We start from the raw sequence: 7,783 nt of genomic DNA, 5'->3' as shown, positions 1-7,783 counted from the left end.
GGCAGAGAAATGGGAGTAGTGGGAGAAAATTATTGTGGCTTATTATATTCACTTATGGAAGTTGTCAATAAAAAAATTTTTTTAAATAAGAATGATGTTTCAAAGGGGAAAGTGGGGGAGTGAGGATATTACCATGGGATTTTTTTAACAATCATGGAAGTTGTTAATAAAATAAATTTTGAAAATGTTTTAAATCACACTTCGTACTCAATCATATACTTTTAACTATAATATTTGCCCTATCCATCTATTTATTCATTTAAATATTCATTCTATAAATTTTTGGTGTTTGACCATTATTCCCAAGGCTCTGGATTAATATAAATAAATTCCACAATGTTCTCTGTCCTCATGTGTTTTAGGATCTAATATGGGAGAGAGACATTAAAAGAAACATCCTACATGGTGAATTATCACTATTGTAAATGTTCTAAAAATGTACTGGGGGGTTGTAGAGATGGCTTAGTGGTTAAGGAGCTTGTCTGTGAAGGCAAAGGACCAAAGTTTAATTCCCCAGTTCTCACATAAGCCCGAAGCACAAGGTGATGCATGTGTCTGGAGTCTGTTTGCAATGGCTGAAGGCTCTGGTGTGCCCATTTTCTCTCTCTCTCATAAGTAAATAAATAAATAAATAAAATATATAAAAATATGTTTTAAAATGTACTGGATACAGTTAATGAATGAAGCAGGGGACCTGGACTAGTTTGGTGGTTAAGAGATGACTTCCCTAAAGAAGAGAGATGACCCAAGGTATGAGGGTTGCTGGTTAGTGACAGACTGAGAAATGAGGGTTACTGGTTCATGATGAACTGAGGTACTGTTGTGAGATTTCTAAGATCCAGGGTGGAATTAGATTCAAGAGCTCCTAGGCCTATGAATCTCAACTTTGAGGCCTTGGCCAACTTAACAGAGAATTGAAAATGTTTCTCAGAGAAGGGTAAATTATAAATTATGAGATTTGTTTTTGGGAGAGTTAGGATCCAGAAGCAAGGCAAACAGTAAGGCTCAAGCCTAAATTTCTTCCCCTTCCCAGCCAGGCTGGAATGGGAGAGGGAAGACAGACAAAGTCTCCCTCACATCTTTGGAGAAGATGCCTCTGGGGAAGGGACTCACCCACACATGGAAAGCAAGGCAGGAGAGCCAAAGCCCAAAGAGAATCCTCACACAGGAGTCAGAGAGGATTACCTGAAGGTACAGGGCTCATCGCTTAGAGATCACACATGTAGCCAGGCAAGGAAGCTCCCAAACAAAGCACATGTGGAAAGCAAGCAGGAAAATGCTCAAGCAAAAAGAAACTCCCCTTCTCAGTAAGGAGGAAGGGAGAGAGGAGACAGAGGAGATCCCCTTCACATATTGAAAGAGCCAAGAGCTTACCAAAGAAGCCAAGAAGCTAGAGCCAAGTGGCAAGAAAAAGAGTCAGGTGCCAAGAGACAGATTCTCACACATGGTTAGGCTTATTTATATGGGTCAAATATCCAATTCTAATGAGCCTCATCATTAGACTTAGCTGTATAAGGAAGAGACCTGCTTGGTTTGTGGACTCAAAGGCCGACTGAGGGAAGGCCAGTTGAAAGGTATGCTAAGCTGAGAAAGAAGCAGGCAGAACACAACTAATTATATATATAATTATATATATATAAAATAAATAAAAACTGAAAAAAAAGAAGCAGGCAGAGCTGCTCAGGAATGTGATGTGCAGCCCTCTTGGATGACACTGGATCAGATGCAGTTCTAGTTCTGCCAGGGCAAACAAGGTGACATCTGAGTTTCTCCCCGGGCTTCTGTCCCTAGAAACTACTTTGCTCCTATTCTCTGCGTGAAGGTTCCTGGTTAGTGATAGACTGAGGTCTGAGTGTTACTTGTTAGCAATGAATCACTCTAATGTAAAGAAAGTAGAAAGTGCAGTGTCACTGAAGATTCTCAAGCAGTGGCTAGGAAGTAAACTGTGCCATAAGTAAGTGCTACAGAAAAGAACTTGGTACTTTCAGGAATTGTCATTTTTATACACAGAGGAATGGCTATGAAGACATTATTCTCAGTAAATAATTGTAAAAGGATGCAGCTATTCAAAACACTTTGATCTTCTATAACAGAATGTCATAAACCATGACAAGTTAGAGACAATGGAAACACTAATTGCAGTTCTGGAGACTGGGGGATTAAGATCAAGCAGATTAGTATCTAGTGGGGAGTGCTTCCTGAGTCACACACAGCCTCTCACTGAGTCCTCTCAGAGAAGGATAAAGGAGCTCCCTTACACCACTGGCCCTCCTGATCTAGCCAGTTCCCAAAGCCCCGCCTTCTAATACTACTACTTTGAGCAAGAGAAACAAACAGACCCTCACACTCAGTATCTTCTTTGAAGAAATGGCACTGTTTATTTAATTGAAATCTGACTACTATTTTTCTTCTCATCAGCAAGAAAGATGATTAGCTATATTTCTGTTTAAGTCATATTTCCTTTTCTGATTTCAGGCTGCATAGCCTCTGAGAGAAACATTCTTCTACACTGAGCGCCTAGCCCTGTCAGGCTGCATGGTCATCACTTACAGTTTGAGTAAAGTTTCAGATATCTCTTAGTTTTTTCTGCTCAAGCAGCATAAATAATGCTGATAGTATTTTCCACTGTGAATATGAGGTTATAGCAATGATGATAATTTGCTCCTACAGGTGTCAGAACAATTCTTAGGAGATGCCACCCAAAGACGTTAATGTCTAGGGTAGTTTGAATGTGATGGCTTGACTGTATGGCACCAGGTTCCTGCTGTAGGTGGTTCAGGCTTTGAATCAGATGATTCAGTCTGCTTGTGTGGAGCTAATGTGCATAGTTCTTCAGTGTGGTACCGATTAATAGAACAATCAATGGTTGATTAGTGAAAGTTGATCCTTGGAACCTTTGGAAGTCACCTCTAGGAAGGAGCTCTTGATCCTTACCTCTTGGTGTGCGTACCTTCATATGGTCTGTTCCAAAGTGACCAACAGAATAAGGCAGTGACAGTGGGTGTCCTCTTAGGCTAAGTAACAAGAGGCATGGGGTGGACACATTTGCATATGCATATTCATACACAATACATGCATTATGCACACAGAAGAAAGCCCAGAAATAAATTCATACATGCATGAAGAAGATCTTCCATAACACAAAAATTCCAAAAATAAAGCCAGGCACTGTGGCATATACCTTTAATCCCTGCACTTGGGAGACTGAGGTCTGAGGTTTAATTAACTAAATTTGAATCACAGGTTGTTGCAGTCATGTTTGCATTGCTGGTAGAAATCACCTGACCAAGAGCAGCTTGTGGGAAAAAGAGGTTTATTTTGGCTTACAGGCTAGAGGGGAAGCTCCACAATGGCAGGGGAAAATGATGACATGAACAGAGGGTGGACATCACCCCTGGGCCCACATAAAGTGGATAACAGAAACAAGAAAGTATACCAAACACTGGCATGGGGAAACTGGCTATAATACCCATAAGCTCATCCCCAACAATACATTCCCTCCAGGAGGTGTTAATTCCCAAATCTCATCAGCTGTGAACCTAGCATTCAGAAGACCTAAGTTTATGGGGTCACCCTGAATCAAACCATCACACAGGTTTTCCCTAAATTCATGTGTTCTGAATGCTTGCTCCTCATGAAAACAGTATGAAGATTCTCTAAAAAAAAAAAAAAAAAAATTAGAACTACCATATGACCCATCCAGGCACAGAAAGACAAGTAAAAAGCTGGCCAAGGGAGGTCCCCAAAACATTATAGGCCATTGCTGAGGCCCTTGGTTTCCCACCAGGAATAGATGGTAAGACTCTATTGCTGAAGACTCGACATACTTGGGCTGCAAGGCCACTGAGAAATCCTGCTGGAACTGAGCTGATAACCTCCTCCATGTAGACCAGCTGACAGAAAGCTGAAATAAGCCATTCTACATGTAGTTGAATGGGAGAAAGAGATACCACTAGCGAAGACACTCAACAGTGGACACTGCAAGCCTTACAATTGGCCAGCCAGGCCAAGTGAGCCAATGGGTGCAATAGTGGCACATCAGTCATGGTGGAAACCAATTGCCCTCCAATTGGACTGGAGGCCTGCTCCGTGGGAGGGAATACATCCCTGATACTGAAAACTAAAAATGGGTAGTCATGAGCCCTAGGGGTGTTGCATCTGCTGATGTCTGGAAAAATGTATATACTATGCTTATCAAACTGCCCAGTAAGCACTTTTCTTAATATTTATACCCTTACATTAATGCTACTCTCACTTTGGGTAGAGAATCTTCTCTTTTCAGATGGCAGTGTCCTTGAGATGACTCAGAATGTATCATAGCGCTGGAATGAAGTGACTGGAGTACTGAGTAACATCTTGATCACACCTTCCAAGGCTCAGGGTCTAATGTGAAAAAGGTGGCAGAAATAATGTAAGAGCCAAAGGAAGGGTAGGACTCCTCACAACCTGCTCCATACAGACAAAATGGCCTGGATATCGATGACCTCACAGTGCCTGACACTACCTACACAAGACCATCATAAGAGGAGGAAAAGCAACACATTGTTTAAACTAATTAGCAACAAATAACCGGATGTGATGCCCACACAAGTGCAATAGTGGTACACAGCCATGGTGAGGAATCAATTGCTCTTGATTTGGCTAACTGATCCACTCAGTGGTACTAGACCCATAGCTGGAGCTGGGAAACAATTAAGAACCATACCCAAACACAAGCCCACTCTACAATATCAAGCTACCATCAATCACCGGGTATAAGTGGGCCTAAACCTATCATACTGTCTATCAAAAAAGTGTTATCTCAATTTTTCGGGTGCTAACTTACTCTCCGTTGGAGAATCTGCTTCTCTTTTCCAGATAGATGCAGATCCTAAGAAGAGAGCTGCCCCAACATACCTCAAAAGGGGCCCAACTGAAACTAAGGACAACTGGTGAAATAAGCAAGGGTGATGTTTTCCTGTGAACCGGATACCAGCACAAAGGGGAAGGAGATCAACGCAGAGAAAAATCAACTCTTACCAAATCAGAGAGCCAGAGCCTCAGAGGCCCCCAACACCTCAGCACTGAAGCAGACCAAAAATGAACCCAACATGGCTCAGGGAAATTTTGCGGAAGAGGGGGCGGAAAGAATGTCAGAGTCACATGTTGGGTCATGATTTGCAGAGACATTTATCATACCAATAACTGGGGGCTAACTCCACAATGCAAGACCCATTTTCATTAACAAGGAGGGTCTAATGGGAGGGGGTAGATCACAGATGAGCCTAAATAATGATACCAAATTGCCTGTATTTACTGAAAAGAAAACTAATAAATTAAATTTAAAAAAAAAAAGAGAGGAGGAAAAGATCATGACATCAAAAGTAAAAGAGAGACTGACTGAGATGGGGAGGGGATATGATGGAGAATGGAATTTCAAAGGGGAAAGTGGGGGGAGGGAGGGTATTGTAATCATAGAAAATGCTAATAAAAATTGAGAAAAAAATCACATTTCAACCACAAAAAAATAAATAAATAAAAAGTCGGTCAAAGCCTGGACTTGGTGGCACACAACAGTGTTCCCTGTACTTGAGAGGCTGAAGTGGGAAGATCCAGTGTCCTAGGCCATCCAGTTATATAAGGAGATCCTTCTACAAGAAGCACAAAAACAGCAAAAACAAAAAAGCCACCCCCAGTGTGGGCAAAGATTTACACTCTCCCACACTGTTATTGGGACTGCAGTGCTCTTCCTCTGTAGGCAAATAGGTTGGTAGTTTCTTATAATGGTGGGCATACATTTACCTGGTGATCCAGAAATCCAGTTTCTAGGTATGTGTCCTAGAGAAATGAAAGCAGTCCATGTGGAAATCATAATCAAATGTTCATATTGCAGATTTATCTATTCAAAACTGCCTTAACTAAAGCAACACAAATACCTCAGAGAGTGAAAAAGCATAAACAAGGTGAGTTGAATCTACTCTTCAATATTAAAGAGCACCTGACAGCATGGCTGAGTATCAACAACATGCTGAGTAGAACAACAGCCAGATCCAGAGGCCTGCATACTGGCTCATTCCATTCGAGTGGAATTCTAGAAAAGGAACAGCTAATTTAGTGATAGGTCAAAGGTTATATGGGTCAGGGAAGCGGGTGATACTCCCTTTGGCGGAAATACTAAAACTTTTTTTTTTTTTTTTTTCTGAATTGTGCATTTGAATGGTATTGAATGGTGTGCCTTCTCCTTGCTGGGACAAAGCATCTGACCAAAAGTGGCTGATAGAAAGAACATTTTTATTTTGGCTTACAGTCTTGAGGGAAAGCCCCATCATGGCATGGGAAAGATGGTAAAGCAGAGACTGAACATCATTTCCTTGCCAACATTCTGTAGAAAATAGTAGCAGGAGATTGAGCCAAACTCTAGCAAGGGGGAAAAGCTATCTATGATACCTGTATTCACCCTTAGCCACTGGCCTCCTCCAGCAAGGCTCCACCTCCCAAATTGCCACTAGCTGGGGAGCAAGCATTCAGAACACATGAGTTCATGGAAACCATGTGCTTCCAGTCACCACATTCTGCTCCTGGCTCCCATAAACTCACAGCCATCTTAATAAAAAATGTATTCAGTCCAACCGTGAAAGTCCACATAGTTTTCATCAATCCCAACACTGTATTAAAGTCCCAGGTTTCATCTGAAACTCAAGAAAATCTCTTAACTGGAAGCCTGTAAATTTAAAACAAGTTAAACGCACATAATGATGGCACAGGGTAACCAGTCACACTGCAAAAGATGTCATTGGGCATAGCAAGGAAAGATTGAACTAATGCAAGATCTAAAACAAGCAGGGCAAACCATCAAATCTTTTTCAAGTTCTTTGAAATATAAACTTAAAATGGGTAATTGTTATAACTACATAATGCTGTTACTTAAAAAAGATTTTATTTTGAATTTTTATTATTGATAGTGAAAATTTTAAAAAGACTGAACATTTTACTATATAAAAGTTGTATTAAGGAAATAATAAATAAGGTGGGGAGGAGTGCTTTGGTGTTTATTTATTTTTTTTATTTATATATGAGCGACAGACAGAGAGAGAAAGAATGGGCATGCCAGGGCCCCCAGCCACTGCAAATAAACCTAAGACCTGTGTGTCCCCTTGTGCATCTGGCTAACGTGTGTCCTGGGGAACCAAGCCTCAAACTGGGGTTCTTAGGCTTTACAGGCCAGCACTTAACCACTAAGCCATCTCTCCAGCCCGGGAGGAATGCTTTGGAATACTCTTTTGCAGACGCAAAGAGACCATTGTGTTCATGACATCACAGTAGCTACCACTACATACATAATACCTGCACAAGATGAGAGCAAAAAGCAAATGATGACATCACAAAAAAAGACAAACTAGTTAGAAAGAAGAAGGGGTTCAGTGAAGCAGAATTGGGGAGGAAGGGCAAAGGAGAGTGATGGGAAAGGATTATGATTAGGGCACATAGTATATGAATGGAGATTGTCATAAAATTTAAAAAATGGAATAACCCTGTTGAAGTACTATACAAATATGAATAATTTTGAATGGCAAATGAAATGTCAAAAAGGGATTTTAAAGAAAAAAGAGTTGCATAACACTATGTGAATAATACAACTCTTTCAAATTCTCAAATCAGCCCTTTAATTTCTTTGTGCTTAGAGCATTCTTATTACATTTTTGAAATCTTAGCAAAATGCTTATTTTACTGAATAGCTTTGCCACAAATTACTGGACTGCCCAAGTGTCATTTTATGTGTCTGGCTCTCTGTTCCTGATTCAGA

The sequence above is a fragment of the Jaculus jaculus genome, chromosome 7 (assembly GCF_020740685.1).
Source record: "Jaculus jaculus isolate mJacJac1 chromosome 7, mJacJac1.mat.Y.cur, whole genome shotgun sequence".
Taxonomy (NCBI): Eukaryota; Metazoa; Chordata; class Mammalia; order Rodentia; family Dipodidae; genus Jaculus; species Jaculus jaculus.
Note: the sequence above shows the minus strand (reverse complement) of the source record.